Consider the following 17,286-nt stretch of genomic DNA (forward strand, 5'->3'; position numbering starts at 1 on the left):
GAGCTCCTCCATGCATGAGATTGTACTGTCTTTTGCAACAGTGTCTTCCTTCTGTTGTGCAGTTTGTTTATGGCAGGGGATCACCAGATTGGCTTCCTCAATTAGGAGTATAGCATCTTGGTTCTGTTTGGGATAGCACGATCCATGCAGTCATGTAAGTGCTTATAGAGTGAATTTGTGTAGGATTCAGCAGTTGTAACTGAATTGTCCATCTGAATGGGTGTCATGAAGTTCACCACATCTGCCTTAAGAAGCATGAAGTTGGCTTTGTAGACATATTATACTGTGGTTCCCTTAATGGGGATGGGGGCGGGATGTGGATGTCAAGGGTGTTTAGCTTATGGTCAGATTGGACCAACGAAGAGATGACTTCAGGTGTGGAACACCGGTCACTCATGTTGGTAATGCCTAGGTCTAGGATATTGTTGCCCCTAGTGGGTGTGTGGATAAGTTGATCCAGGACATTGGTGTTTACAAATTCCAGAAAGCATTGAGCTAATGAGTTGGTACATGAGTAGTTTTCCCAGTTAATGGTGGGGTAGGTGAAGTCACCCATTAGTAGGGTGTTTGCTTGAACCCTAATAATTTCCAGCACATCAAGAAAAGAGGAGTGGGAATCTTGGGGCATGGTGGGGGATCTGTAGCAAGCTACGATTTAGATGGCAGTTTAGCCAGAGGTAGTTCCACTTGGATAACCTCGGATGCATTGTGCTAAGCAACTAGACTGGAGGGGTGGATATCCTTAATGAATATGGTCACACCTCTGCCTTGGGTGTTCCGGTCCAGGTTACATGGCCGAAACGTGTGCTATGAGTTCTAGCCTGGTAGTGCAGGGGTGCTCTCTAGAGCCTTGAACCAGGTCTCAGTCACTGCACAGATATCAATGTTCTCTATTACAAGGAGTGCCTCGAGTGAGTGCATTTTGAGATTTAGACTTCCAGCATTGAGTAGCATTACCCTCAGTTTGTGCTTGCCTGTTCCTGTTATGGTGGTGAATATGTTATGTGAACCTTGCCTAAAGAAGGCACTATAGGGGCAGCAAGAGCCTTACAAATATCCAGAATCCCAGGGACGACAGGTGCAGGCCATCTGTGGCAAAGCATTGTGGTCTGTAGACCATGTCATCCCAAGCAGACAGATACTGGATCCCCTTAGAATGATGCCAGAAGCTTAGCTAATTGTTGAAGTCAATCATTTTGTCCTTGTACTATGGTATCATTCTGGGTGATGGCAGAATGCTACTCAGGGCTAGGGTCATACCTGCCTGGCCTACAAGTTCGGAGAGCTCTTCCATGTCTCTTTTCAGGTAGTCCAGGGAGGTACATTTCAGGTCATTCACACCAACATGGACAATGACAGAGTCATATTTGTACTTGTTGTGGAGTGACCTGAGTGCATGGGTTATGTGGTGGATCCTGTTACCCGACATGCAGGTGACAGTAACCTTCTCCTTGTTTAGCCTGGTGAGTGGGACATCAGTGTGCCTGACTATAGAGTCACCTATGACTAGTGTGTTGGGTACGTTGATTTGCCTTATTGGCTATGGTTGAGTGGCACACTGACTTTGTGGGCTATGTGCCATTAGGTTTGTGTTGGGGGATGGAGGCTGCTTGCATTTACACTTTGGAGGTCTCTGTTGCTTAGACAGATTATTATTGAGAGACTCCGTGAATGTTTTTGTGTTACTATGTGTGGATTATGGTGGTGTAGATTTAGTGAGAATATGTGATGAGTGTGGTGTGGTGCGAATGTTTACCTTCTCCACATGACTTTCAGGGTCAGTCTTGGTTGGAGAGAGCTTTACCTCCAGTTTGGCTAGTTAAGTGCATCTCTCACAGGTTTAGTGTTGGGTGGTAGGTGGAAAGAGTTGTCTGTGTACATGAGGCAATGTCTACATTGCCTCAAGATGTCTAGATTCATCAGATAGACAGGAGAGAACACTGCCAGCTGACCCTTGAACATGCCTGAATATAAAACTAATTTCCCCTAGATAAGTGAGGAAAGTGAGTACAAGAGCTATTTTATTCTAAGCAAGTGAGAAAAGTACGTACAAAATCTGTTTACCTCTAGGTAATGAGGAAGACTGAGTGCTATAGTAATTAGTAGCTTACATAGTGCTTACAAGTTCTGAACAAGTGCTGAACATGAATAAGCAATCCAGATAGGGTCTTGGATAACATAGACACACTGCCCCCCCAACAGGTACACAATCATATATCCATGTACACTACAGAGTCCCTGTACCCACAACTATGCAGGTACAAGCTGCACTCAGGCTGCATGGGACCTGTCCACATCACAGGTTGTATCATACACATATGGCAAAACAAGTTACTCTCCACATACACATCATGTAAAACATAGCTTCATGTCAGGCTGTGTACACACTGAATGGTGCACACCAACAGGTATCACAACCCACAAAGAGGGAGACACCACTGATAATGGGAAGTACTGCACTACTACCCTGCTGAGTCTGGTCTGAAAGGTCATGAACCTTGATCAAATTATTTGATGTCACCAGTACAGATGTAGACGACAGTAAGTTTGATTTCACACTGTATATCATAACCTTGCCAGGTCATAGGACATCACTCAGTATACTAGATGTACATTCCTATGTCACAGGAGTGTTTTGTAACGGGACTGCTGGCAGAACCAACACTACAGAAGGTGTCTGAATAATACATGCACATCACACCGGTGCCAACTACAGTAAGACAGGGTTAATTCATTGTACTCCCCCTCATTGTAGTCCATACCACACAGACTAAAAGAAGGCATGTGCCTATTGAAGTATGCGAATGACTATGACCTAGAAGCAATAGCTGACTCAGAGTGTTGTGGATGACATACAGAAGGGGGTTTGTGGGTGAGATGTGTGACATATGGCCACAATCTGACAGCTACATATTGCATTGTCACCCCTATGTTACCACCTAGGCAGCGGTCAACATAATGGACACTGTGTGTAAGGGATGCAGATGGGCAGTTGTCTTTCCTGTGATAGTTACATCACCACACCTGTCAGGTAGTCATATGTGGCAACCCTAATCATGACAGGGTGCCATCCATGAATATAGAGATCATTGTCCAGCCATACACAACACTCAAGTGACCCATATCAGATCACAAATTTCCTATAAGGGGTATTTGCCATGTTCGGATGGCCTACACCAGCCTTCCCATTCCCCATCTCCACTATGTAGCATGATGCCTACCCTGAATAAATCCATGTCCAACCCAGTGATGTTGGACATGCTACATGTACAAATCCTGATCTCAAACACATACTTCATGCACATCCACCTTCCTAGTACTAGGATCACCACATGCTGGAAAGATCCTTGTCCCATACACTTTGCAGAGTTCAGCCATACTATGCATTCCTGTCCAGCAAAGCTGCACATCATCCCCCTCTCAGACGTGGTATAATGACTGCATGGTAAATGTATCATTAACCCTGTAGATCAGTTATGTGGCACTGCTCCTCCTGGCCCCAGAGACCTGCCTGTCAGCTACAGCTAGGTAACCTTTCATCCTAGATTCATACATGGCCCAAGGCATATAGCCTACTAGTTGGCTTTGACTGTACATGCTATAGTTGATATCCATCCCTGCAAATACCATCTGGCTAGCCAGTGTCCCATGTGTATCACATGTGCAACACAGGTGATACATGGCAGGATGTTGAATTGCTGTACAGTGCCGTGTAGATGTATATGGAAAAACACATACATGTAAGACCTTCTGTTAGCAAGTCTGCAGGGTCACAGGTCATGTCCATTAAGGCAGTGTAAGTCTTTATATGTGACATATACACAGCATCAAAGTCGACTGCATTAATGTGGACAAATCCAGCCATGTGCTGATAGGTTGGAACACCAGTACAGGCAAACAGACATGCCCACATCAAGACAGCATCCACATGGAGTATGAGCAATGTAATCAGGTGACACACACACATATATGGTGATAATATCCACTCACCATTGAGTGTCACATGTGTGTGACACAAACATGTCAGTGGTGTCAGTGTCATGTAGATTTGCAAAGACAACTATTTAATCGTAATAAATGCGATACACATGTATGTTCAGCTGTAGCTCTGTATGTCTCTGTGAGTTACTGTGACCTGTATCCATCATTATGTCTTCCAGGTATGCTGTGTGCAAGGCTACCCCATTATACCTGCTTGGAGGATGAGGCCCTCATCTCATACCTACATGACAATCATGATATCCTGTTCAGCCATGTGCCACAGGATGCACAGCAGCGGGATGCCCTGTGGATGGAACTTTGCAGGAGGGTTAATGATGTGGGTGGCCACAACCGCACATACCAGCAGGTGTGCAGACACTGTACAGACCTCATTAGATGGGCGAAACAGCATGTGAATGCAATCACCAGGGAACAAGGTGCAACAGATGGTGGACCACCAACCCAGCCCCCACTCACACTTTCTGAGGAGCTACTGGTCAACCTGGGGGCACCTGCAGAACAACATCCACAAGCCTTAGCCAATATTGTGGAGATGGGTGTCTCTCAACCACCAAGCCTGTTTTACAATGGAGCCCCCTATGACGAGAGTCCTAGGAAGTGTGTTTGCTTGCCTTAGCAGCTTAGTGTTTGGGGCTTCAGTGTGTGTGACTGTATGTGTGATGTTAGTTGTTTTTTTTCCCTGAGTGCCTTTTGGCTTGCTGAGGCATAGCTTTGCCACCGGGTGATGAGTGGTTAAAAACGTGGCATCATACACAGGAGATTTGGTGCTTGTCAATCTGAAGTAAGATGTGGTACTAGTCAGAGTGTTTTGCTTCTGATTAGTTTTGCCCTTCCTCCTGAGAGAGTACAAATACTGATCAGGAAATTTTCCACCCTCATAGTATCCTTTTGAAAGACCTTCAAATTCCAAGCAAAAGAGAAAAAAAATACATAATTAAAAAAATAAAGAATCAGAGGCAAATGTGACTTCTATAACTCCAAGAAGTCTCAACAACAAAATTAGTGGCATGGAAGCTTTCATCTGGTTGTTGAATATTGATATCTGTAATACTACTGAAAAGTGATTTAATGATCAAATAGGAATGTTACCTCTTTACCTTTTCCAAGGCGATCATTCTTCTTCATCACAACCATTTTGTCTAAGTCATTTTTGTCTCCCAGGCTCAGTATGTGCTGCCAAGAAAATACAATCCAAATTGTGCATCTCTGAATATAAACTGTAATTAAAATGCTCCTTTTTTGTAAAATGTATTATTCTTTTGCTGCACACAAATGACAGACTCCATGTTTTTCTCTTCCCACTTCAGTGCTTTTTGATTTTTATTTGTGTCATCAGTATTTTATGTATGCCTTAAGCATGCAAAAATGCTTTTCTTCTTCTTTTTCTGTTTATTCTTAATAAGTAGACGTATATATTTTTCTTTAATTCAGCATATTCCAAACTAGAATGTATACTGAACACCTAGCAGATGTCATGCAGTATTCAGTGGGCTGGGCCAGGCCCTCAGGTGGCACTGGGCCCTAGGCAGATGTCTAGGGAGTCATGTGCTAAATCCAGCTACGCCTGTCACTGATATTGCTGAGTGATCATCAATGTTTTTTATTGCAAAATCAGTCTCAATTTTTAATGAAATATCCTGCTAAGTGTTCAACCTAAATATATTATTGTGATGCTGTGCCTAGCCTATCTTGTATTAAGTAGACACGTGTTACTATACGCTGATTGTTAAATAGATCCATGGAGTCCCATTGTTTCCTGTTATATGATGAGAAGTAATTGTTTTCTACCTGCAAGGTGAAAATCGTGACAAATCAATGCATAACAACCTTGTAATGTATTCATTGATTTAATTATTTATGTTTCTTTAAATATTTCATCCATCAAGGTTTGAGCTATGGCTGAGTGCTGGAGACATAAAAAGATGTTCAGTTACATAAGTAGGGTATAGTCATAGATAGATTCATAGGTGTTTACTAGGCTAAAAAATACAAGGGTCTTTTTAAGCCTAGCCATTAATCCCTAATCTCTGACAAGTTCTGGTACACTTGATAAGTGTAAACAGGGGCTTGGGAGGTAAAACATTCACAAGCAGCATTCTGTGAAATTAACCATTTACAGGCTGCCTGTGTCATTTAGACATATATGTGCTAAACAAGGGTTGATTTCCTGTTCTCTGTCCAATTGTCCAAGTTACACTTAAATTGGATAAGGGAGGAACTCTGATTCACATGGATGGAGAGCCTGTTCCAGAGAGGGGATAGCCTCTGGGATACATACCTGTCTCTCCAGCATGTCCTATTTATATCACAGGCAAGGTTTAAGCCTTTAGAATTTGTAATTCTGGAGCTGTTTGTTTTCCAATATGCAGGAAATCCATCAGAGTGAGGTCTGACAATGGCATAGACCTTGCTCCAACAGCCTGTAGGAGACAGAATACAGGGATAGGACCCTGAGGCAGTCCACATAGGATATGTTACTTATGCCCTTTATTCTTTTAGTGAGGAACCTCTGCGGATGTTCCAATTGTTTGATATGTCTTGTTAGGTACATACCAAAGGAGGTATTGCACTCAATGATAGGTCTGATGAATGTTAAATACAATGGAACAATTGCTTTCTTGGACCTAAATGCCATACCTTTGTTTATAATTTTCAAAACATAGAATGCTTTACTCACTACTGTAGACACATGATGTTCAAAGGCTAGATTACTGTCTGTGTATGTCCTTAAGTGCCTGACTCCTTGATCAGCTCTTAGGGGAGTGTTGGCAATATGATAGTTAGTAGGGGTGGATGACTTCCTGAAGGATACCATTATGCATTTCTTGGCATTAAGTTTTAGTCCACGGCTTTGACACCAGTAGTTTGTCTGTATCACCCCTTCATGAAGAACATTTGTGTCAGTGGGCGATTCAATGACAGCTCCCAATCTGCAATGATCTGCAAATCTAGTCATTGACATTGGGCTTGACTTCAGAGAAGTAAATGACAAAAAGGAACAGTCCCAGGACTGACCTCTGAGGGACTTCACTTGTGACTGGCCTCCTTGTAGAGGTGGACTCCCCAGTTCTAACTTCCTGGGCCCTGTCTATGAGACAGCTGGCTATCCAACAGATGGCATAAGGGTTAGTACCTAATATCTTAATTTTATCAACAATGCCTGAGTTGGGTATTGTGTCAAATGACTTGGCCAGGTCAAGGTTGACTGTATGAACCACTTTGTCCTCCTTTGCTTTGGTGACCTTCTCAAAGAAGTCAACCAGGTTAAGTAGGCATGACCTGCCCTTGATGAAAACAAACTGGGATAGGTCCACTGTCTGGAGGTTTCCTATGTCATTACTGATCATTTCCATGATAATTCTTTCCATGTCTTTACATATGAGACTTGTGAGACTTATGGGTCTGTAGTTTTTAGGGTCTGGAGATGGTCCATCTTTGTGCAGAGGGTTTACTGTTGTTGTTCTGCATTCATGAGATACAAAGCCTGCTTAGAGGCTGCAGCTAAATAGCAAAATTCCAGAGGTCCTGATAGGTAATTTTTCATTCTATTTAGAAGGCATCCTGGGATATTGTCTGGGCCTATTGATGCAGTATTCCTGGCCTTAGGGAGCACAATAAAGACTTGTTCCCTAGTGATAGCAGAGGAGTTATATTTGATGGCATTTCCTGAGGGAAGGTTGAGGGGGAGAGAGATGTTAATTTGGAGCTGAATTTGCTGGCCAGTAGGTTTGCTATATCTTCTGGCTCATTATAGGTCGTTCCACCTACAATGAGCTCTGCACACAATTCTGTAATGCCTTTGAGGTTGCCTAAATAACCAAATGATGCTTTGTAGTTGTTCTTGGCCTGGGAGACCAAATTCATTTCAGATTTGGCTTTGGTTGACATTATTTGTTCTCTTGAGTTGTTTGATTAGCGTGTTTTTATCCTGATGGGCACTGCACCACTTATTTTTTGCCATGTTTTTTTTTTCTTCTGTTATACATTCTATTGATGTTGTGATTCCACCACGGTGGCTTGTTTTTTGAGTTGGTTCTGTACTTCTGCTATATGGATACAGCTGCCTCTATGCAGCTATTAACATCCTTGTATAGGGTCTCTGCGAATAGTTCTGTGTAGGCAGCCGTGTTCTCAGGGTTTATGGGGACTTGACATTTTGCCAGCTTATCACTTAATAGTAGGAAGTTGTACTTAGAGTAATTCCTGAATATTCTTGGGTTAGCAGGGGTCCCAGGTTTTATTTTTACTTTGAAGGTTTCCATTTTGTGGTCTGACCTTACTAGACAAGGCATTACACTAGGGGATGTGCAGTACTCTCTCATATTAGTAAGGACCAGATCCAGTATGGTTGCACCCTGGCTGGTGTACTGACAATCTGATTCAGGGAAATTGTGCTAATAAAATTAATTAATTCAGAAATCTCTGTACCTGTACATTTGGTGTCATATATAATTCCCAGTTAATAGTGGGGTAATTAAAGTCACCCATGAATATGGTATTGGGTTGGATGGTGAGTGTTTCCAATAAGTTTAAATACAGGGTATGAGTTTCCTGGGTCATTGAGGGGGACCTATTGCTTGCAAGGAAGTGGTACTGGATTTTGCCTACAGTGAAGATCAAGTGCATTGTGCTGTTTGACCACCCTTGAGGTGTATTTATTTTTTATGTAAATTGAGGGGTCTACTTCAGATGCACAAAAACCCACATAATCAAATTCCAAATTACTGAGTCAACTTGCACAAAACTTCATAATAACGAAACTTTAAAACAGAATACCGGATAATTGAAAATTGCCACCAAACTTCATAATAACGAAACTTTAAAACAGAATACCGGATAATTGAAAAGTGCCACCAAAGCTTTAAAACCAAATTAAACATGTCAAATACACCATTTCTATCACCCAGCACTCCGGGACCACAACTTATTTTTCTGTAAAGTTTGTGGAGGGGTCTATGACCCCTGCACCCCCCACACCCCCTGTAAATTAAATATACCAACTCTGAGACTGTACTACATTGCAAAAAAGGGTAAACACCCATGGCACTCTCACATCCATGTGAGAACTGCCCAGTAAAGTATGCAGACACAGAATCACCATTATTTTTTATTCTGGTGCAATGTATGAAATGTAAGTAAATCATTTTCGGTTAACCAGTATTCGTTTATTTAAAGTTTTATTATTATGACATTTCAAGCAAGTAATTTCACTAATTTGGAATTTGATTATATGGGATTTTGTGAATCTGAAGTAGAGCCAAATCAAAACACCTCCACTTTAAGTCCCTGTCTCTGTAGTAGTTGGTCTAATGCTGTGGAAGACAATATAACCTTGAACTGTCAGTGTGTTGTCCACAGCATTAAACCATGTCTCAGTGACAGCACAGATGTCAGCATTCTCTAGGGTTAATAAAGCTTATAAGGAGTAGAGTTTTGTTTAGACTCCTAGTATTGGGCAGTAACATACTCAGATTTTCTTGGCTTAGATTTACTATGTTGGAAGTACTTTGAGTTTGGCATTGCCAAAAAGGCATTATTGGGGAGGGCAATGTTTTAGCTAATATTCAAAAGCCTAGAGGAGAGACGTGCCAACCACCTCCGGCAAAGCATTGTGTTCTGTTGACCATCTCTTTCCATTCTGACAAATATTGCAACCGCTTAGAATGACACCAGAAACTAAGCCAATTATTAAAGTCAGTCATAATTTGTTTGTATTGTGGCATCATCCTTGGAGAAGATAAAATGCTGCTGAATGTTAGGATCATACCAGCCTGGGACACATATTCTGAGAGCTCCATGATGTTTCTCTTCATGTAGTCTAGGGAGGTACGTCTCAGGTCATTTACACCCACATGGGCTATGACTGAGTTATACTGGTAAGTGTGGTCCAGTGACCTGAGTGTGTGCGTAATGTGGTAGATCCTGGCTTCTGATAAGGAACTGACCATGAATTTCTCCTTACTCAGCCTAGTGAGAAGGACATCAGTGTACCTCACAATACAGTCTCCAATTACCAGAATGTTGGCTTGACTTATGGGCTTAGAAGTAGAGGGTCCATGAGATATGGCTGTATGTGTTGATGTGAGTGTTGTTTTGAAAGAATGCATTCAGGGCTGCTGTGGGTGTTTGTTATATATACTTCACCTAGAAGGTCTTTGGAGTTTAGGAAAATTACATTTAAGTGCCTCAGCATATGTGGGTCAATGTGTCTGCTTTGCATTGTGTGTGATGGGTGCAACATGCATACTACTGATAACCTTATTGACATTAGGAGTGGTTTTATGTGAGAATTTTACATACAGTGAGATTGTGTAACTACATCTCTCAAATGCCATATCAGTTTGGTTGAGAATTAAATGGTTGTCAGCAAACATGAGGCAATTTCTACATTACCTTAGAATGCCCATATCTACCAAGCCAGTAACGGGATACTAGAATAGTTCATATCCACGTAAACAGACCCTTTTTTATTGCTTAGACAGTTGGAGTGCACTGCAAACTAGTTGCTCTCTGTGCAGCTAGGTATTGCTGAAATTTAATGAGGCTTTTACAGGAATTGTCAACTCAAGGTGTCTGTGTCTATACAGGGCATTGAGGGAAACTAATAAGTAGAGCTTGATGATTCATGGATGAAGTATTTAGGCAGATATTCTGAAGTTAGAAATAAATCAAGCAGTAATTTAAAAAGAAAGAATTAGCTTGTCAAGAATAATGAAAAGAGTGGAGTCACCTGCATGGCTACTGCCTGACTACTACTAGTGTTTGTCTCACCACAGTTTCACACTGCTAGGATACAATGCTTCTTTGCTTCTTCTTTCACCAGAAGCAAAACAGTACAAAAAAATCAAATATTAGAAGCAGGCTACAGCCTGTTTGATGATACACAGTCTTCTCCCAGATGATGTAAGAGTCTGTAGGCTTGTAGCATTTTCCTGATAGAGGCCTTGAATAGCAACCAGACCAGTCTGGAAGATCAAGAACAGGCATTCACTTCCCAACCAGAAACAGTCATGAATCTATGCACTTGCTCCTTCTGTCACCAGGAGCAAATTATAAGTACAAATTCCAAGCTAGCACATATGAAGCAGTTATGAGGCTTTCTGGTGATCAGCAGTCCACAAGAAATAATGTTTCTGTGCTCCTTCTCTCACCAAGAGAAAAACAGAAGTGCTACTCTGAAGATGACTACTGAGAGGCAGAATGTGGGTTCTCCAGCAATTTGTGATCTTGCAGTAGATGTTGCAGATTTTAATTGTAAGATGGAAAAAATGGTTAATATCCTAAGAGTTGCAGTGTGCAGTAAGCAGTTGGATAAGAAATAGGGAGTAACTTAAGCTTTAGCTATGTCAGTGGAGAGCCACTAATTTTAAAAGAGTAAGATACATTGAAAGTGAGTGGGCACATTGTATTCTGGTTCTATGGAATACAGTGGGATGGCCAATAAATTTAAATAGTTGAAGGGGAGTGTTCTTACATACCATAGCCAATGAAAGAGGAGAGGGAAGGAGATATGTGGTCAAATTAACATAAAGGGCAGGTGACAAGAAAGGCAGTTGAGTTTAAAAACACAGCAGCACCAGAGTGAGAGGGTGGGGGAAAAATTAATTTTTGTGTGATTAACAAGATACACAGCTGTGAGGTCTCTTTCCTAGTTTAAAGTTTAAATATGCAGTTAAAAGCAGACTGCAAGTAAAACACAATATAAAGAAAATAAATTACAATATACAACTAGAAGAAGGCAATAAAAGCAATACAAAATTCAAGAAAGCAAAAATAAACTAACGTTTCCCTCAAAGTAAGTTGTGGCAGAGTCTGGGTGAGCTTTTCTGCAGTTTATAAAAAGAATTTATGCCTGTGTCTTGGGTGCTCACAATATAAGCATGGCATACTTTTACTGTTCCTAACCCCCCTAAACTGCATAATTACCTGTGAAATCCATGTTACATCTGACTACAAATACTGAGTAATGCGAGTATTAAGTCATTGCTTCCACTGGAGCTCTTGAAAGTTGTACTCAAATTGCCAATGCCATGAGTATTACTAAAGAATTTGAAATGGTAAACACCACAATTCAGCCTTTACAGTGGTGAAATTCATTACATTCTACAACTTACAATACCTCAGTACACTTACTGTCAGCAGCATTTTGTGCATCCAGCTGTGAGCTTTTAAATGTGGCTAAGCCATTCTGAGTGTGTTGATTGGTTGTTGATTTTTTCTAGAAATATGACAATTATGACAGTGTATATGAACAATATTTAATATTTTTAACTGCACTAGACAGAACCCAAGAATCAGCACACTTGTGTTGCCCATAATAAAGTTTTACAGTGGAGTCTTTCAATTGCTTGTAAAGTTGCATAGTTTTGTGATTATTGATCTAAATATGGGCAGATAATATTAGACACCCAGGTGATTTTGGAGAAATATCTAGGGGTATCATTAGGGCATGATGAGTTAAAAGTTCTCATTAACAGACAGTTGTCATTTTGTCTCCTAAACACCAGCTATTACTTTCACATTGTCAAAATACATTCTAGTGGTCAGTGATTTATGGCATCATTTCACCACCAATACTGAACACTTGTTGATGTCATATTAAGTGGTTATTTCTTAATTAATTCCACCACTGCAACAGAATTCCAGCACTTATTTTCACGATAAAAATCAGTATATATAAGGTGTTTTATACCCTTGAGAAATTGCTATCATTTTTATATTTCCCATGACTTTAACAGTGAACAGAGCTTTAGCAAGTCTTTTAAACACCAATTAAACACCTTTACTATCTGGACTGAATGGATATTTTTATTTCTGAAGGAGGAGGAGAAACAGAAATTCTCCAGGGATACTAAAAAGATTTGATGGGTTTCAATATAGACTTCATTGGAGGAGCAGATAAACAGTTATACGTTAGGGATTTAATTGAAAATGATGAGAAAAAAAAATCCAGAGGACACTGGTTTGCAGTCCCTATTTAGGAAAATATGATAACTAAATATGCTAAAAAATTGATTTTGATTGGAATATCAGAATTTTGTTGCATTGACAGAGACTTCACATTGAAACGACATGTCGAGAATATAATTTCAGGATCCATTTCACATTACTTTGAACACCACTGTGCAGGTTACTGGAATAATTTACCTTTTTAATGGAAAAGTGGATGTTAGTGTTCTACACAGAATGAAATGGCTCAGTTAAGCATTTTGGATGCTTTATGTAAACCTTCCCAGTCCACAAATATTCAATTGTCAAAACTAAACTCACTGTGTTGGGCACAAAATGTCACAACTCTAAAGGAAAGAAAGACAAGTGTCCTTGGAAGGGGACAACATGAGATGGGAGGCAGGAATGTCAACACATCTTCCTTTGATAAATGACAGACAAGATTAATCACCTCGGGAAAATTATCACAAATTATATGTACTTCTATTGTGTCAAATGAACTTAACAGCTATGCCTAAGGTAGCAGCCTCTAGCCCCACATCAAATACAGTAACCAGACTATCATCAGGAAATTTTTTGGAAGTTCTAAGAAACTACTGCTATTTTAAGACCAGTGTCGCCATGAGACAGTTATACTAGTAATCCCTTGAGAAGATTTTTCAGAATCAGATATATTATGTCAGGTAGCTGCATTTGCCAGATACTAGGGTACAGAAGCAGGAAACAAATACTATTAAACTTTAAAAGTAACAATATCTCCTCAGATGACAAAACACTGGCCAAAGCACTGAGAGTACATTTACATTTTAAACCCTGCTTATTCAGAAAGCCATTTTTAACTTAGAATTGGCATTATGTGTTTGTTTATTTTTTTTATTTGTCATTTAACTGGATTAGTCCAACTGACCCAGGGGGCCATTTTCAGTGAAGACCCAAGGAGAAAAGTGTCAACAAAAAAATGTAAAGAAAATTATACACATTTAGAATTGTACAAGATTAGTATAAGAATAACAGATTACACCGATTCAAAGATTGTACAGAATTAAAAAAGGTAGAAAACAGTCAAGGCTGTACAAATAATTGATTAGCAGTCGCTCAAAAATTCATACAGATGAGCAGTTACTAAAAACGTTCATACACACAGATGTAGAGGAAGAAGGTATCTAAGGAGAGTCGAGAGAAGAAGTAAATATGCACAGTCGCATTACATGTATAAACAGTCGCATTACATGTATAAAAACAATGTGGACAGATAGCAAAAACCTAGCACTCATGCTATATGAATGCACAAGAAGTGCAATGAAGTAGTGGAATACTTCTCATTGGGCTAAGAGGACATATTTAATATAGCAATAACCCACGCCTGGGTGTGGGTAATGCTGGATTTACCCACGGTTGGCGTGGTTTGGTCCCGAGGGCGAAGCCCGAGGGACCAAACAAAGACAACCGTGGGTAAATCCAGCATTACCCACACCCAGAAGTGGATTATTATATTAATGACATTATTTAAGAAAAGAAATAATTACTTTTCTTAAATAATGGCATTGTATAATGCCTCTTTGCTGCCCTTCCGCAGCTGTCTGGTGTTCCGCGGCAGTTCTGATGTACTGCGCATGCCTACGCAGTACATCAGAGCTGTGGGCAAAAGCAACGGAGAACGCAAGATCTCCGTTGCTTTTTACTGTCTCGCTATGTTAAATGAGTTTAACATAGCGAGACAGCTTTAAAATAAGCAACGGAGATCTCTTTTCTGCAGTTTATAAAAATAATTTATGCCTGTGTCTTGGGTGCTCACAATATAAGCATGGCATACTTTTACTGTTCCTAACCCCCCTAAACTGCATAATTACCTGTGAAATCCATGTTACATCTGACTACAAATACTGAGTAATGCGAGTATTAAGTCATTGCTTCCACTGGAGCTCTTGAAAGTTGTACTCAAATTGCCAATGCCATGAGTATTACTAAAGAATTTGAAATGGTAAACACCACAATTCAGCCTTTACAGTGGTGAAATTCATTACATTCTACAACTTACAATACCTCAGTACACTTACTGTCAGCAGCATTTTGTGCATCCAGCTGTGAGCTTTTAAATGTGGCTAAGCCATTCTGAGTGTGTTGATTGGTTGTTGATTTTTCTAGAAATATGACAATTATGACAGTGTATATGAACAATATTTAATATTTTTAACTGCACTAGACAGAACCCAAGAATCAGCACACTTGTGTTGCCCATAATAAAGTTTTACAGTGGAGTCTTTCAATTGCTTGTAAAGTTGCATAGTTTTGTGATTATTGATCTAAATATGGGCAGATAATATTAGACACCCAGGTGATTTTGGAGAAATATCTAGGGTATCATTAGGGCATGATGAGTTAAAAGTTCTCATTAACAGACAGTTGTCATTTTGTCTCCTAAACACCAGCTATTACTTTCACATTGTCAAAATACATTCTAGTGGTCAGTGATTTATGGCATCATTTCACCACCAATACTGAACACTTGTTGATGTCATATTAAGTGGTTATTTCTTAATTAATTCCACCACTGCAACAGAATTCCAGCACTTATTTTCACGATAAAAATCAGTATATATAAGGTGTTTTATACCCTTGAGAAATTGCTATCATTTTTATATTTCCCATGACTTTAACAGTGAACAGAGCTTTAGCAAGTCTTTTAAACACCAATTAAACACCTTTACTATCTGGACTGAATGGATATTTTTATTTCTGAAGGAGGAGGAGAAACAGAAATTCTCCAGGGATACTAAAAAGATTTGATGGGTTTCAATACAGACTTCATTTCAGGAGCAGATAAACAGTTATACGTTAGGGATTTAATTGAAAATGATGAGAAAAAAAAATCCAGAGGACATTGGTTTGCAGTCCCTATTTAGGAAAATATGATAACTAAATATGCTAAAAAATTGATTTTGATTGGAATATCAGAATTTTGTTGCATTGACAGAGACTTCACATTGAAACGACATGTCGAGAACATCATTTCAGGATCCATTTCACATTACTTTGAACACTACTGTGCAGGTTACTGGAATAATTTACCTTTTTAATGGAAAAGTGGATGTTAGTGTTCTACACAGAATGAAATGGCTCAGTTAAGCATTTTGGATGCTTTATGTAAACCTTCCCAGTCCACAAATATTCAATTGTCAAAACTAAACTCACTGTGTTGGGCACAAAATGTCACAACTCTAAAGGAAAGAAAGACAAGTGTCCTTGGAAGGGGACAACATGAGATGGGAGGCAGGAATGTCAACACATCTTCCTTTGATAAATGACAGACAAGATTAATCACCTCGGGAAAATTATCACAAATTATATGTACTTCTATTGTGTCAAATGAACTTAACAGCTATGCCTAAGGTAGCAGCCTCTAGCCCCACATCAAATACAGTAACCAGACTATCATCAGGAAATTTTTGGAAGTTCTAAGAAACTACTGCTATTTTAAGACCAGTGTCGCCATGAGACAGTTATACTAGTAATCCCTTGAGAAGATTTTTCAGAATCAGATATATTATGTCAGGTAGCTGCATTTGCCAGATACTAGGGTACAGAAGCAGGAAACAAATACTATTAAACTTTAAAAGTAACAATATCTCCTCAGATGACAAAACACTGGCCAAAGCACTGAGAGTACATTTACATTTTAAACCCTGCTTATTCAGAAAGCCATTTTTAACTTAGAATTGGCATTATGTGTTTGTTTATTTTTTTTATTTGTCATTTAACTGGATTAGTCCAACTGACCCAGGGGGCCATTTTCAGTGAAGACCCAAGGAGAAAAGTGTCAACAAAAAAATGTAAAGAAAATTATACACATTTAGAATTGTACAAGATTAGTATAAGAATAACAGATTACACCGATTCAAAGATTGTACAGAATTAAAAAAGGTAGAAAACAGTCAAGGCTGTACAAATAATTGATTAGCAGTCGCTCAAAAATTCATACAGATGAGCAGTTACTAAAAAAGTTCATACACACAGATGTAGAGGAAGAAGGTATCTAAGGAGAGAGGAGAGAAGAAGTAAATACCCACAGTCGCATTACATGTATAAACAGTCGCATTACATGTATAAAAACAATGTGGACAGATAGCAAAAACCTAGCACTCATGCTATATGAATGCACAACAAGTGCAATGAAGTAGTGGAATACTTCTCATTGGGCTAAGAGGACATATTTAATATAGCAATAACCCACGCCTGGGTGTGGGTAATGCTGGATTTACCCACGGTTGGCGTGGTTTGGTCCCGAGGCGGCCCGAGGACCAAACAAAGACAACCGTGGGTAAATCCAGCATTACC

This window comes from Protopterus annectens, chromosome 13.part0 (genome assembly GCF_019279795.1).
Source record: "Protopterus annectens isolate FY-2018-M chromosome 13.part0, PAN1.0, whole genome shotgun sequence".
NCBI lineage: Eukaryota > Metazoa > Chordata > Ceratodontiformes > Protopteridae > Protopterus > Protopterus annectens.